This window comes from Vanacampus margaritifer, chromosome 9 (genome assembly GCF_051991255.1).
Source record: "Vanacampus margaritifer isolate UIUO_Vmar chromosome 9, RoL_Vmar_1.0, whole genome shotgun sequence".
Lineage (NCBI taxonomy): Eukaryota > Metazoa > Chordata > Actinopteri > Syngnathiformes > Syngnathidae > Vanacampus > Vanacampus margaritifer.
The window spans coordinates 5,112,702-5,124,731 of record NC_135440.1 but is presented as its reverse complement, the minus strand read 5'-3'; the positions used below and the strand labels follow the sequence as shown (position 1 = coordinate 5,124,731).

Genomic DNA, 12,030 nt, shown 5'->3' with positions numbered 1-12,030 from the left:
GAGGGGAACGAATTCTACTTTCAAAGACGAGTAAAAGGTTTTTACCAAAACAGGGGCCGAGGAAGGGGTAGACCTCAATTTAAAATAGGACTCACCGGCAAGGGGCGCGGCTACGCCACAGGCCCAAAAGAAGTCACCTGTTGGTGTTGTGGGGAGACAGGGCATTTTTTGAGGCACTGTCCCCACAATAGAAAAAATACACGACTAGAAAAATCAGCTTCCCAACAGGATGACAAACAAAAAGCCATCGAAGAAAATGTGACATTAAATTAAATAAAAATCTTTATAAGTGGGCCGCTATATTGACACATGGTGTGACCCATGTGTCAACAGGGGGAATGGTAGGACGGATACACAGAATGTATACGACATATGGCTTTAATTTATTCTCAAAAAATTTTATTATTATTATTATTTATTATCATTAACAGTGGCAACGAAGCCAGTTTGGCCGATTACATGCGAAAAACATTAGAGAAAAGAGATGAATTGAAATTACCAGAAGGCGATTGTGCTTCTCTCCAACAGGAAGAACTAGTAGCTCCAGGAGACTGGGTACTGATCCGAAGCCTCAAAAAGAAGCACTGGAATTCTCCAAAGTGGGAAGGCCATCATCAAGTGCTGCTGACCACGCCGACGGCCATAGAGATTGAAGCAAGGAGCACTTGGATACATCTTACGCATTGTAAAAAGGTCATCTCAACCGACAAACCCAACAGGGAGGGTGAGCGAAAGTCTGATTCAAAGGTGGGAGCAGATATATAGAATCTGAAAATACCTGCGGTCAGTGAAGTTTTCCAAGACGCCTAACCTAATTAGGGGTTCTCGGTCGACATGGCTATTGAGTGGATAAGATTTGCGGTACTATGTTGTGTGGTCTTTGTGACCGTGAAGGCTATTCATTCACCAAATCACGCACTGATAAACAAGAATAGAGGATTTTCATATGGGTCACACCCAATAAAAATGTAGACCAAATCAACTACATCCATTACAATGTACAAAAATTGGGGAATTATACTGAAGAAAGATTTATAGCTGTCAGAGAACAATTGGCTGCAACATCACTCATGGCGTTCCAGAACCGCATTGCGGTCGACATGCTACTGGCACAGAGAGGTGGCGTTTGCGCTATGTTTGGGGACCAGTGTTGTACGTTTATACCAAACAACACATCTCCGGATGGGTCCCTCACGAGAGCCGTTGAAGGCCTGCGCACTCTGAATCGAAAGATGAAAGAACACTCAGGTGTGTCCACCTCAGCATGGGACGAGTGGTGGGAAAAAACGTTTGGAAAATATAAAAGTTTGGTATTTTCTGTCATGATTTCTATGACTCTGTTCACCTCAATTCTTGTGCTGTGTGGATGTTGTTGTATTCCCTGCATTCGCGCATTACTCGTCCGACTTATCTCAACCGTCGTCGCTCCCACAAATTCTAAATTACAAGAGATGTACCCTTTGCTTATTTCTGCAAGTTGTGGTGATGGAGGGGACACTAATGACCAAACCAATGATGAGATAATTTCTCCTGCCGTCCTATTTTACACATAGAAAGGGGGACATGATGGAATGTTTAAGTTTGTCATCCAGTAAATGATTCAACTAAATAAAACCTTTAAATCAAAGTTCTTTTGATGACAAAATTTTTGGAGGCAAATGTAGAATAAACAGGAGGGAAATGTAGGAATTATTTTGGAGGATTATTATACATTTGCCGTGTTGAAGTAAATTGCCTCTTGGGAAACACAAGTCAACGTAATAGTGTAGTAATTTCTGTTTATGATTGCTATGTATTGCAAAGGAGTGTTATTGTATTTGGTGAAGTTGCAAGTGGACGACTCAGCTGCCGAGTGGGGACAACTGATAAGAAGACGTGACGCACGTCAACGCCAGGGTCCCTGGACTTGCATGCCGCATTAGAGAGTGTGAAGTGAGATAGGAGTTGTTTTTCTCTTTCTGTCATGTAATCAGATGCCCCGATTAATACATATAAGGGGACTATTTGAATGATGAACCAAGAGAGACTCTGTACCGATCAAACTAAGGCTGCAGTTTTCTCTTCCTCATGACCAATCATGAGTAATAAATTTGGAACCAGATGCTTCTTCTCTCTTTATTTGATAAATGTCTACATCTGAACCTGACAATATATATGTGTATATATATATGTATGCGTATATATATGTGTATATATATATGTATGCGTATATATATATATTATTCATATATATATGTGTATATATATGTATGTGCGTATATATGTATGTATATATATACGTATGTGTATATATATATGTATGTATATATATACGTATGTGTATATATATATGTATGTATATATACGTATGTGTATATATATATGTATATATATATATATGTATATATATATGTATATATATATATATGTGTATATATACTGTATATATATTGTATATATATGTATATATATATATGTGTATATATATATATATATATATATACATACAGTGCTGTTCAAAAGTTTGTGAACCTCCTGAGCAATTTTGACTTTGATGACTGATTATGTTTTTTTTAAATCATGGGTAATGTTCTAAATAGGAGATTTTATAAGGCCTTTTATTTTGAAAATGCAACACCAGGTTTGCTTGAAAGTACTTTGGTTGGATACATGGGATGTTGTAGTGTTCCCTAGAACTGATCTGGGCTTGGGAAAACAAATTGCATTTTTTATGTTTTGTTTGGGGGGGGAGTGGTTTAAATTGCAGATTCTAGCTGGGGTGGTGTAGTGTTCCGTAAAACTGGTCTTCGAGCACACCTGAGAGGGGGAGGCTTGTCGCTTGGTGGACAACAACAGCACTTCAGCCACTAGAGAAACGAGAGCACTCACAATATAAGACAGTGGCTGCTTTCAGCCAATTCTGTCCTGTGATTATCGGCAATGCATGCGGGCCGGCCGCCGAAGGACCCAGAGCCGGCGTCTGTACCAGATGTGATCGGCCTGCCAAGGGCGTATCGGGTCGCCTAACGAACACATCACACTACAGGATTGGCTAGAAATTATCCAATTGACGACAAACATTGGAAAGAAAATATTAAAGATGTAATTTAAATAAGAAAATGTACGGGCTGAAATTGTAAAAATGTAAATAAACCTAGAAAAATAAAAGCAAGATAAATTGAATAAATAATAAAATTAATTGAATAAATGATAAATATACAAATTAAATGGCTGAGATGTGACAAATATTGTCAGTTTAGATTACTAATGTGGTCCTATTATCATTAAGACTATTTTTGTGATGTATTGTGATTTGTGAACTGCTGAAAAAGAAACCAAACCGAAGTGAACACGTCTGAATCGCATTTCGTTAGCGCTGTTGTACTGACGTCATCGGCAAGCTCGACGGCTTCAATCTTTTTTTTCTTTTCTTAAATGTTGTAAGTATCTTTTCTTAGGTTTATTTATGTTTTGACAATTTCAGTCCATGCATTTTATTATTTAAATGACATCTTTAATATTTTCTTTCCAATGTTTTGACGTCAACCGGATTTTTTTTCAAATAACTTTATTGAACAATTGTAACAGAAAATCTCCTGTAGCGTGACGCCATGGGTCGGCGACCCCGATAGAATCTGGCAGCCCAATCACATCTGGTACAGACACCGGCCTGAGCACCCAAGTACTGACGCCGGTATTTTTCCATGACGTCACACGCCACTACGCCAGCTTTGCACGCTTGACACGACAAAAAACGGAAGTAACAACTGAACTCTTGAATGTGAGTATTCGAAAGAACACTTCCAGCCAATCCCGTCGCGTGACGTCATGCGTGCCAGCCGGCGACGCACTTTGAGGTGATCTGACCACCCAGCGTTTACCATGACGATATTTTTTCCGTGACGTCATAGTGAGTGACGCCACATACTAGTTCTCCGCTCATGACGCCATATAAACCGAAAGTAAAGCCGGTGTTTGGTTTGGCAGTGGGGACACGTGAAGGAGAAGCGGATGCTGGAGAGAAGAAAAGTTTATGGAACACGAGACAGTGCTTTAATGCTTTGTTCACACCAAAAGAGCTTTTGCCTTCCCTTTATTCGCTAGCGTTTCAACGCGGGACCTTCCCGAGTTGTACTAATTTAACGCATTGGCGCACACCGGGGAGGGGAGGCATGTCGCTTGGTGGGCGACGACAGCACTTAAGCCAGTTGACAAACGAGAGCACCCATAATCTTCGACAGCACCAGAAAGAAAACTTCCAGTCAATGCTATCGCGTGACGTCATCGGCAATGTGTTCCGGTCTGAGCACCTTCTGACGCCGGTATTTTTCCATGACGTCACACGCCACTACGCAGCTTCGCTTGCTTGACACGAGGGAAGCCGAAAGTAAAGACCGGACTTGTGAATGTGAGTGCTGGAGAAAAGCTTGTGGAACGAAACGGTTGTTTACTGCTATGTTCACACCAAAAACGTTTCACCGCGGGGTCTCCCGGAGTTGGACTGGACGCATTTGTGCGAGGGGTTGACTTGTAGCTTGGTGGACTACAGCACTTAAGCGGTCGAGAGAAGAGACCACCGACGAGTACTTTCTTGAGACTTACAGCTGAGGCACTATTTTATCCTGCAGTGTCTATCTCTATAAGGTAAGTGTGCCTCAAGCAGTTCTAGTGGGCCGGTGGTTGTGCTATAGAGCTTTGGCTAATGCTAAACACTATTGCTACTATGGTACAGTTGTTCAACAACTAGTAAATTAATACACTTACCGCCAGTGTGTGCTACTTTCTTGCTCACCATTCGTCCCAGCACTTTTTCATGTCACTTAACTTGGGCCTTAATTAGGACATTGGCACAACTGGTAGACAATTCACTATATAACCGTAGTATCAAGCTCACACATTTGTTTCCTGTCAAATACTATTGGATGAAGTGATTAATCTCAGATATGCAGCACAATTTACAGACCTTATTCATGCCACACTCTTTGTGTGTGTGTGTGTGTGTGTGTTGTAATGGGTTGGAGAAATGCATAACATGCATAATTAATAATAATTGCACTTACAAAATGTTGCGAAAGATGTTGGATTATCCCTGGGCAGGCAGTAGCCAGAGGAAAATCTGGTGGAGGCCCGCAGTGGTTCTGCCACGATTTTGCTGGGCCAACCCAGCGCCCAAGAGAATTGTCTCTGATTAACTGCTCCCTGAACAAGACGTCTGTTGCGTGACTGTGCAGGAGTCCGATAAAGGTGCTAGCAAGTGCCCAGATACAGAGGCGTCTCTGTGGGCTCAGAGGACTGGGGCCGTAATTAACCCAATACGAATGGCATGGAATTACAAAAGACCAGAAAATGTTGAGAAAGATGGTGAACTATGCCTGCGCAGTGAGAAGCCAGAGGAAAACTCATGGGTGTCCACAGCAAGTACGGAGCTTAAAAATGATTGTAATGAGGTGTGGTTGCCAGTAGATTGCAACAGTAGCTTTGATCAGAGGAGAGCCACAATGTTGGGGGAGTAGGAAAAGCCCACAGTAGACAAGAAAGCATGTAGAAAGCTGTAACTAACCCAATACAAATAGGATGGAATGGCAGAAGGCCAGAAAATGTTGAGAAAGATGGTGAACTAGGCCTGGGTAGGTAGAAGCCAGAAGAAAAACTGGTGGAGGCCCTCAGCCGTCCTGACGTGTCCCACTGGTAACAAGCTTGCAGGGCCAACGCAGCAGTAAGCGCCTAGATACAGAGGCGTCTCTGGGGGCTGAGAGAACTGGGGCGGTAACTAACCCAACAAGACGTCCCTGCCGCTCCCTGAACAAGACGTCTGTTGCGTGATTGTGCAGGAGTCTAATAAAAGTGCCAGCAAGTGCCCAGATACAGAGGTGTCGCTGTGGGCTCAGGGAACTGGGGTGGAAATTACCCCAATACGAATGGCATGGAATGGCAAATGGCCAGAAAATGTTGCGCAAGATGGTGAACTATTAGTTAATAGAAAATTGTCTGATTAACCCCTCCCTAAACAAGTCTGTTATATGACTGTGCAGGAGTCTGATAAGGTGCCAGCAAGTGTCCAAATACAGAGGCCTCTCTGGAGGCTGACAGAACTGGGGCGGTAACTAACCCAATACAAATGGGATGGAATGGCAGAAGGCCAGAAAATGTTGAGAAAGATGTTGAACTATGCCTGGGTAGGAAGAAGCCAGAAGAAAAACTGGTGGAGGCCCTCAGCCGTCCTGACGTATCCCGCGGCTAACGATTTTGCTGGGCCAACGCAGCGCCCAAGAGGATTGTCTCTGATTAACCGCTCCCTAAACAAGACGTCTTTTGCGTGACTGTGCAGGAGTCCAATTAACCCAATACGAATGACATGGCATGGCAAAAGGCCAGCAAAAAGATGATGAACGATGTGGCCGTGGCTCAGGGTGTAGAGACAGTCGTTCAGTAACCAGAAGGTCGGCTGTTTGATCCCCGCTCTCCCCAAGTCATGTGTCGTTGTGTCCTTAGGCAAGGCACTTCACACACATTGCCTCCAGTGCTACTCACATACACCAGGTATGGAAGGTGCGTATGTTTGGTGGTAGTCGGAGGGGCCATAGGCGCACACTGGCAGTCACGCTTTCGTCAGCCTGCCTCAGGGCAGCTGTGGCTACTTAAGTAGCTTACCGCCACCACAGTGTGGATGTGGAAGTGCATAAATAATGTATCCGTTCCATTTTAAAGCGTCTTTGAGTGTCTAGAAAAGCACTATATAAATCAGATGCATTATTATTATTATTATTATGCTTGGGCAAGCAGAAGCCAGAGGAAATTCTGGTGGAGGCCCGCAACGGTCCTGACGTGTCCTGCTGGTAACAATTTTGCTGGGCCAACACAGCGCCCAAGAGAATTGTCTCTGACTAACCGCTCCTTGAACAAGACGTCTGTTGCGTGACTGTGCAGGAGTCCGATAAAGGTGCCAGCAAGTGCCCAGATACAGAGGCGTCTCTGTAGGCTCAGAGGACTTAATTAACCCAATACATGGAATTGCAAAAGGCCAGAAAATGTTGAGAAAGATGGTGAACTATGCCTGGGCAGTGAGAAGCCAGAGGAAACCTCATGGATGTCCCCAGCAAGTATGGACCTTAAAAAGGATTGTAATGAGGGGTGGTTGCCAGTAGATTGCAACAGTAGCTTTGATCAGAGGCGAGCCACAATGTTGAGGGAGTAGGAAAAGCCCACCGTAGACAAGAAAGCATGTGGAGGAGCATTAGCTTAGCGATAAGAAATTTGTCAAGACGTGGGAAGCCACCGGGTGATTGCGCGTACCTTTGACTTACTTGTTCAACGGATGAAGCTTTGTGGGCAAACGGCATTGAGCTAGCACGCCACATTGATCCAAAGAAGCCATGTAGCAAACATCATAGGGCTGTTTAGTTGATATGCCCCCCCTGCCCCCTCGTCAAGCCACCGGGTCATCGTGCGTCTCCTGACTTTCCCCTTCACCGGATGAAGCTTCCTGGGCAAACTGCATTGATGTAGCACACCGCGAATCCAAATATTCCACGCAGCAAAAATCACAGGTCTATTTAGCTGAGCTCTTCAACAACGACATCTGTTGCCTGACAGTACAGGAGTCCGATAAAGGTGCTGCAAGTTCCCAGATACAGAGGCGTGTCTGTGGGCTCAGAACTGGTGCTGTAACTAACTCATTACAAATGGGATGCAGTGGCAGACGGTCAGAAGATTTTGTGAAAGATGGTAAACTATGCCCGGGCAGGGTGAAGCCAGAGGAAACTCTGGTGGAGGCCTGCGGCAGTTCTGACGTGTCCCTCTGGTAACGACCTTGCTGGGCCAACGCACAGCGCCCTAGAGAATTGCGTGACGGTACAGGAGTCCGATAAAGGTCCCAGCAAGTGCTTTAGATACAGAGGTGTCACTGTGGGCTCAGATAACTGGGGCGGTAACAAACCCATTACGAATGGCATGGTATGGCAGAAGCTGGAAATTGTTGTGAAAGATGGGGAACTATGCCCGGGCAGGGAGAAGCCAAAGGAAACTCTGGTGGAGGCCCGGAGCGGTTCTGAGGTGTCCCTATGGTAACGAGAATGCTCGGCCAAGACTGTGCCTTAGGGGACTGCGTCTGATAAAGAAGCTCCCTGAAAAAGGAGATTTGTTGTGTGACGGTAAAGGTGTCCGTTTAAGGGGTCAGCAAGTGCTCGGATACAGTGGCGTCTCTCGGGGCTGAGAGAGCTGGGGCGGTAACTAACCCATTACGAACGCGATGGTATGGCAGACAGACGTAAAATGTTGCACCGGTGCGGAATAGGGCGTTTGAAGTCTCCTCACCTGCGGAAAGTGCATTGACACAGAGGCGTCTCTGTGGGCTGTGAGATTTAGGACCGTAAATAACCCATTACGAATGAGATGGTTTGGCAGAAGGCCGGAAAATGTTGCGCCGGCACGGGGCTGGGTGTTTAATGTCTTCTCGCCCGTGGAAAGTGCCTGGGATACAGAAGAATCTGTGTGGGCTGAGAGAACAGGGGCGGTACCTAACCCATTATGAATGGGATGGGACGTTAAAAGTCTCCTCAACGGAAAATGTTGCGCTGGCGTGGAGCTGGCCGTTCTCCCCGCCTGCGGAAAGTGCCTGAATAGAGAACTGGTGCGGTAACTAAACCATTACAAATGAGGTGGTATGGCAAACGGCCAGCGCGGTGCGTTTGAAGTCTCCTTGCCCGCTGAAAATGTCTCCGTGGGCTGAGAGATTTGGGGCGGTAACTAATGTATTACGAATGGCAGGGTTTGGAAGGCGGCTTGAAAATGTTGCACCGACGCGGGGCAGGGTGTTAAGTCACCCCGCCCGAAGAAATTGCATGGACACAGAGGCGTCTGAAAAAATAAGAGGTGTGTGTCATCCAGCCAACATGTCACTATGATCCAGCACTGATTTTGGGTCAATAGGTCACTTGACCTGGAAGATATTAAGTAAAAGTGCTAATATTGACTAAAAAAATTCAAATAAAAGAAGGTCATGTGACCTATTGACCCCAAATCAGTGCTAAAACATAGCTCCGTGTTACATAGCTGGTTGACATACACCTCTTTCTTCTTTTTTTTCCATTTCAACCTTTCCTTAATTTTCAACTAACTTATATTGTACATATCAATATTATAGCTCAATACCAGGTCATGGAACCTATTTACCCCACAAGAGTGCATACCCAATGAAATGTGAATTGGTGCTGTATTATGCTGAAACATCTTTTAAACTGTTTGTCAATTAAAAAAAATATTTTATACTCCTTGTCAATAAAATTTTATTTCAAGCACACTACCGTAATTCCTTGTAAAGGGAAAACGGAAAGGGCGAACTTGAAATGAAGAGCGGCTGGCTCACTGATCTGAATACAGTATATTACTGGATACTGAGACACTATACAAATTGTGAAAAAAACGGAATGCAATTATGTGGAAGTGACACATTTCAATATTTTTTTCAGAATAGAACTTCGATGACAGGTCAAAAGTTTAAACTGAGAAAATGTATAATTTTAAGGAAAAAATATGTTGATTGTAAATTCCATGGTGCCAACAAATCTCAAAAAAGTTGGAACAGGTAGGCAATAAGAGGCTGGAAAAGTCAATTGCACTTCCACAAACAGTTGGAAGACCAGTTACCACTAATGAGGTCCATTGGCAACTTGATTGGAGTATAAAAAGAGCTTCTCGGAGTGGCAGTGTCTCTCAGAAGCGAAGATGGGTAGAGAATCACCAATTCCTCCAATGTTGGGCAGAAAGATAGTGGAGAAATATCAGAAAGGTGTTTATCAGCGAAAAATTGCAAAAAGGTTTAAGTAATCATCATCTACAGTGCATAACATCATCCAAAGATTCAGAGAATCTGGAACAATCTCTGTGTGTAAGGGTCAAGGCCGAAAAATCATACTCAATGCCCATGATCTTCGGGCCCTTAAACGGCACTGCACCGCAAACAGGAATGCTTACTGTAAGGGAAATCACAGAAAACATTGTGGGTGAACACAATCCACCGTGCCAGCTGCCGTTGCCAGATGAAACTCAACATTACGAAGAAGAAGCCATTTCTAAAGCAGACCAAGAAGCGCAGGCGTTTCTCTGCGCCAATGGAGTGTGGCATAGTGGAAACCTGTTTTGTGGTCAGACGAATCGAAGTTCTTTGTGGAAAACTGGGGCGCTATATCATACTGACTAAAGAGGACAAGGACAACCCAAGTTTTTATCAGCACTCAGTTCAGAAGCCTGCATCTGTGATGGTATAGTGTTGCATGAGTGCGTGTGGCATGGGCAGCTTCCACATCTGGAAAAGCATCGTCAATGCAGAAAGGTATATTCAGATTGGAGAACAACATCTGCTCCCATCCAGGCATCATCACTTCAGAGTAGATCTTGCATTTCTTAACACGATAATGCCAGACTACGTGCAGCACCAATTACAACATCATGGCTGCGTAGGAAAAGGATCCGGGTATTGAAATGGCCAGCCTGCAGTCCACTTCTTGAGCACATTTGGCACATCATAAAGAGGAAGGTGCAACAAAGAAAGCCCAAGACAGTTGAACAGTAAGAGAGACGCGTGTTAGACAAGAATGGGACAGCGTTCCTATTTCTAAACTTGAGAAACTTGTCTCCTCGATCCCCAGACTTTTGCAGACTGTTGTAAGAAGAGGAGGGGATGCCTCACAGTGGTGAAAATGGCCTTGTCCAAACTTTTTTGAGATATGTTGACACTATGGAATTTAAAATCAACATAGTTTTCCCTTAAAATGATACATTTTCTCAGTTTAAACCTTTTCCATAAATTTTACCTGAAAGACAAATCCCTAACTTTTTGTGAGTAGTTAATTTATACGTATTTAGGGCAAGTTGTAAAAGGTCTCAAGTCCTCTCTCTTGCTCATGTTTAACAAATTTAAAACATCATAAATCATGCTATTTCTACTAAGTACTGTCTCAAATGTTCTCCAATTTCGATACTGTAAATGTATTGGATTGTATGCCAAGAAATGTTTCTTGGGATAATTAATCTGGTGGCCTCGTGGCTTCAAAAGTCTTGGCCTCTCCGTAGTGATATATTTGCGAAAACTCTCAGAAAATAATTTTTCTTCTTCAAAATAATTGACATTGGATAATTTCCCGAGGCACATCTAAGGTGTGTGTGTGGTGTGTGTGTGTGTGTGGTGTGTGTGTGTGTCTGGGGGGTTTGACGACGACGACAACATAAAACTGCTATTCAACATTCAACTCAAAATTAGGAGGCAGCTTTTGTCGACATAACTACAATAGCAGACCTTATTTGTAGGTTGCCACTAGGTGGAAGCAAAAACATGGTGATGAACCAGACCTCATGCCCCCAGCAGTTTAGCATTGGGATAGTACTGTTCTCAGCACGCTTCCCAGTTGGTCTAATGTTGTTTCTGTAATTGCTAAAATGTTACAAGTGGCCGGTCCCTGAAGCTGTTCGACAGTGTTGGATTCATGGGATTGTTTTTATAAGGTTGTTTATGACATTTTGTCGATCAAAGGTTATAGTTTATTCTTTTATAAGTGCCAATGAGAGTTGACTGCTCTTAACAAGTATTGTCCCACTTTGACATGTAATGCGTTTAAACAGTCAAACAGTGATCACTATGTCAAAGAAATGCAGCCACAACACCTTGCATTTTGTCGTAAAACCTATTGTGATAATAATGATAATAACAATATAAAAAAGGAGACATTGTAAAATAAAGACTTCAAAGCAAAGTGTGTATTTTTCTTTTCAAAATATTTGGAATTTATAAAGAAATTTGTTACTAAGTACAGGTTTGCTTTTTCAGTTTTGAGAGAAAAACAAACACTGTTAAGACAAACAGATAACAACCACTTCCTAATAACCACCTCAAAGGATGGGCTATTACCGCTGCTGATTTTGTGCCCAGGGGTACATTTTACTATTTGACTACACACACGCACGCACACACACACAGGCACACGCACACGCACACACACACACACACACACACACACACACACACACCAATTGCATAAACCAGCATTGATGACCTCA

At 43.5% G+C, this 12,030-nt stretch overlaps 1 long non-coding RNA gene across 1 annotated transcript in view; it reads left to right on the top strand.

The window, feature by feature from the left end:
• The window catches only part of LOC144057915 (uncharacterized), a 4,157-nt gene extending 2,056 nt beyond the window's left edge, over window positions 1-2,101 (top strand). Inside the window, exon 2 of the long non-coding RNA XR_013295343.1 lies at window positions 529-2,101. This is a non-coding gene — a long non-coding RNA (uncharacterized LOC144057915). The remainder of the gene's footprint in view (window positions 1-528) is intronic.
• The last annotated feature ends 9,929 nt before the right edge of the window (window positions 2,102-12,030 follow it).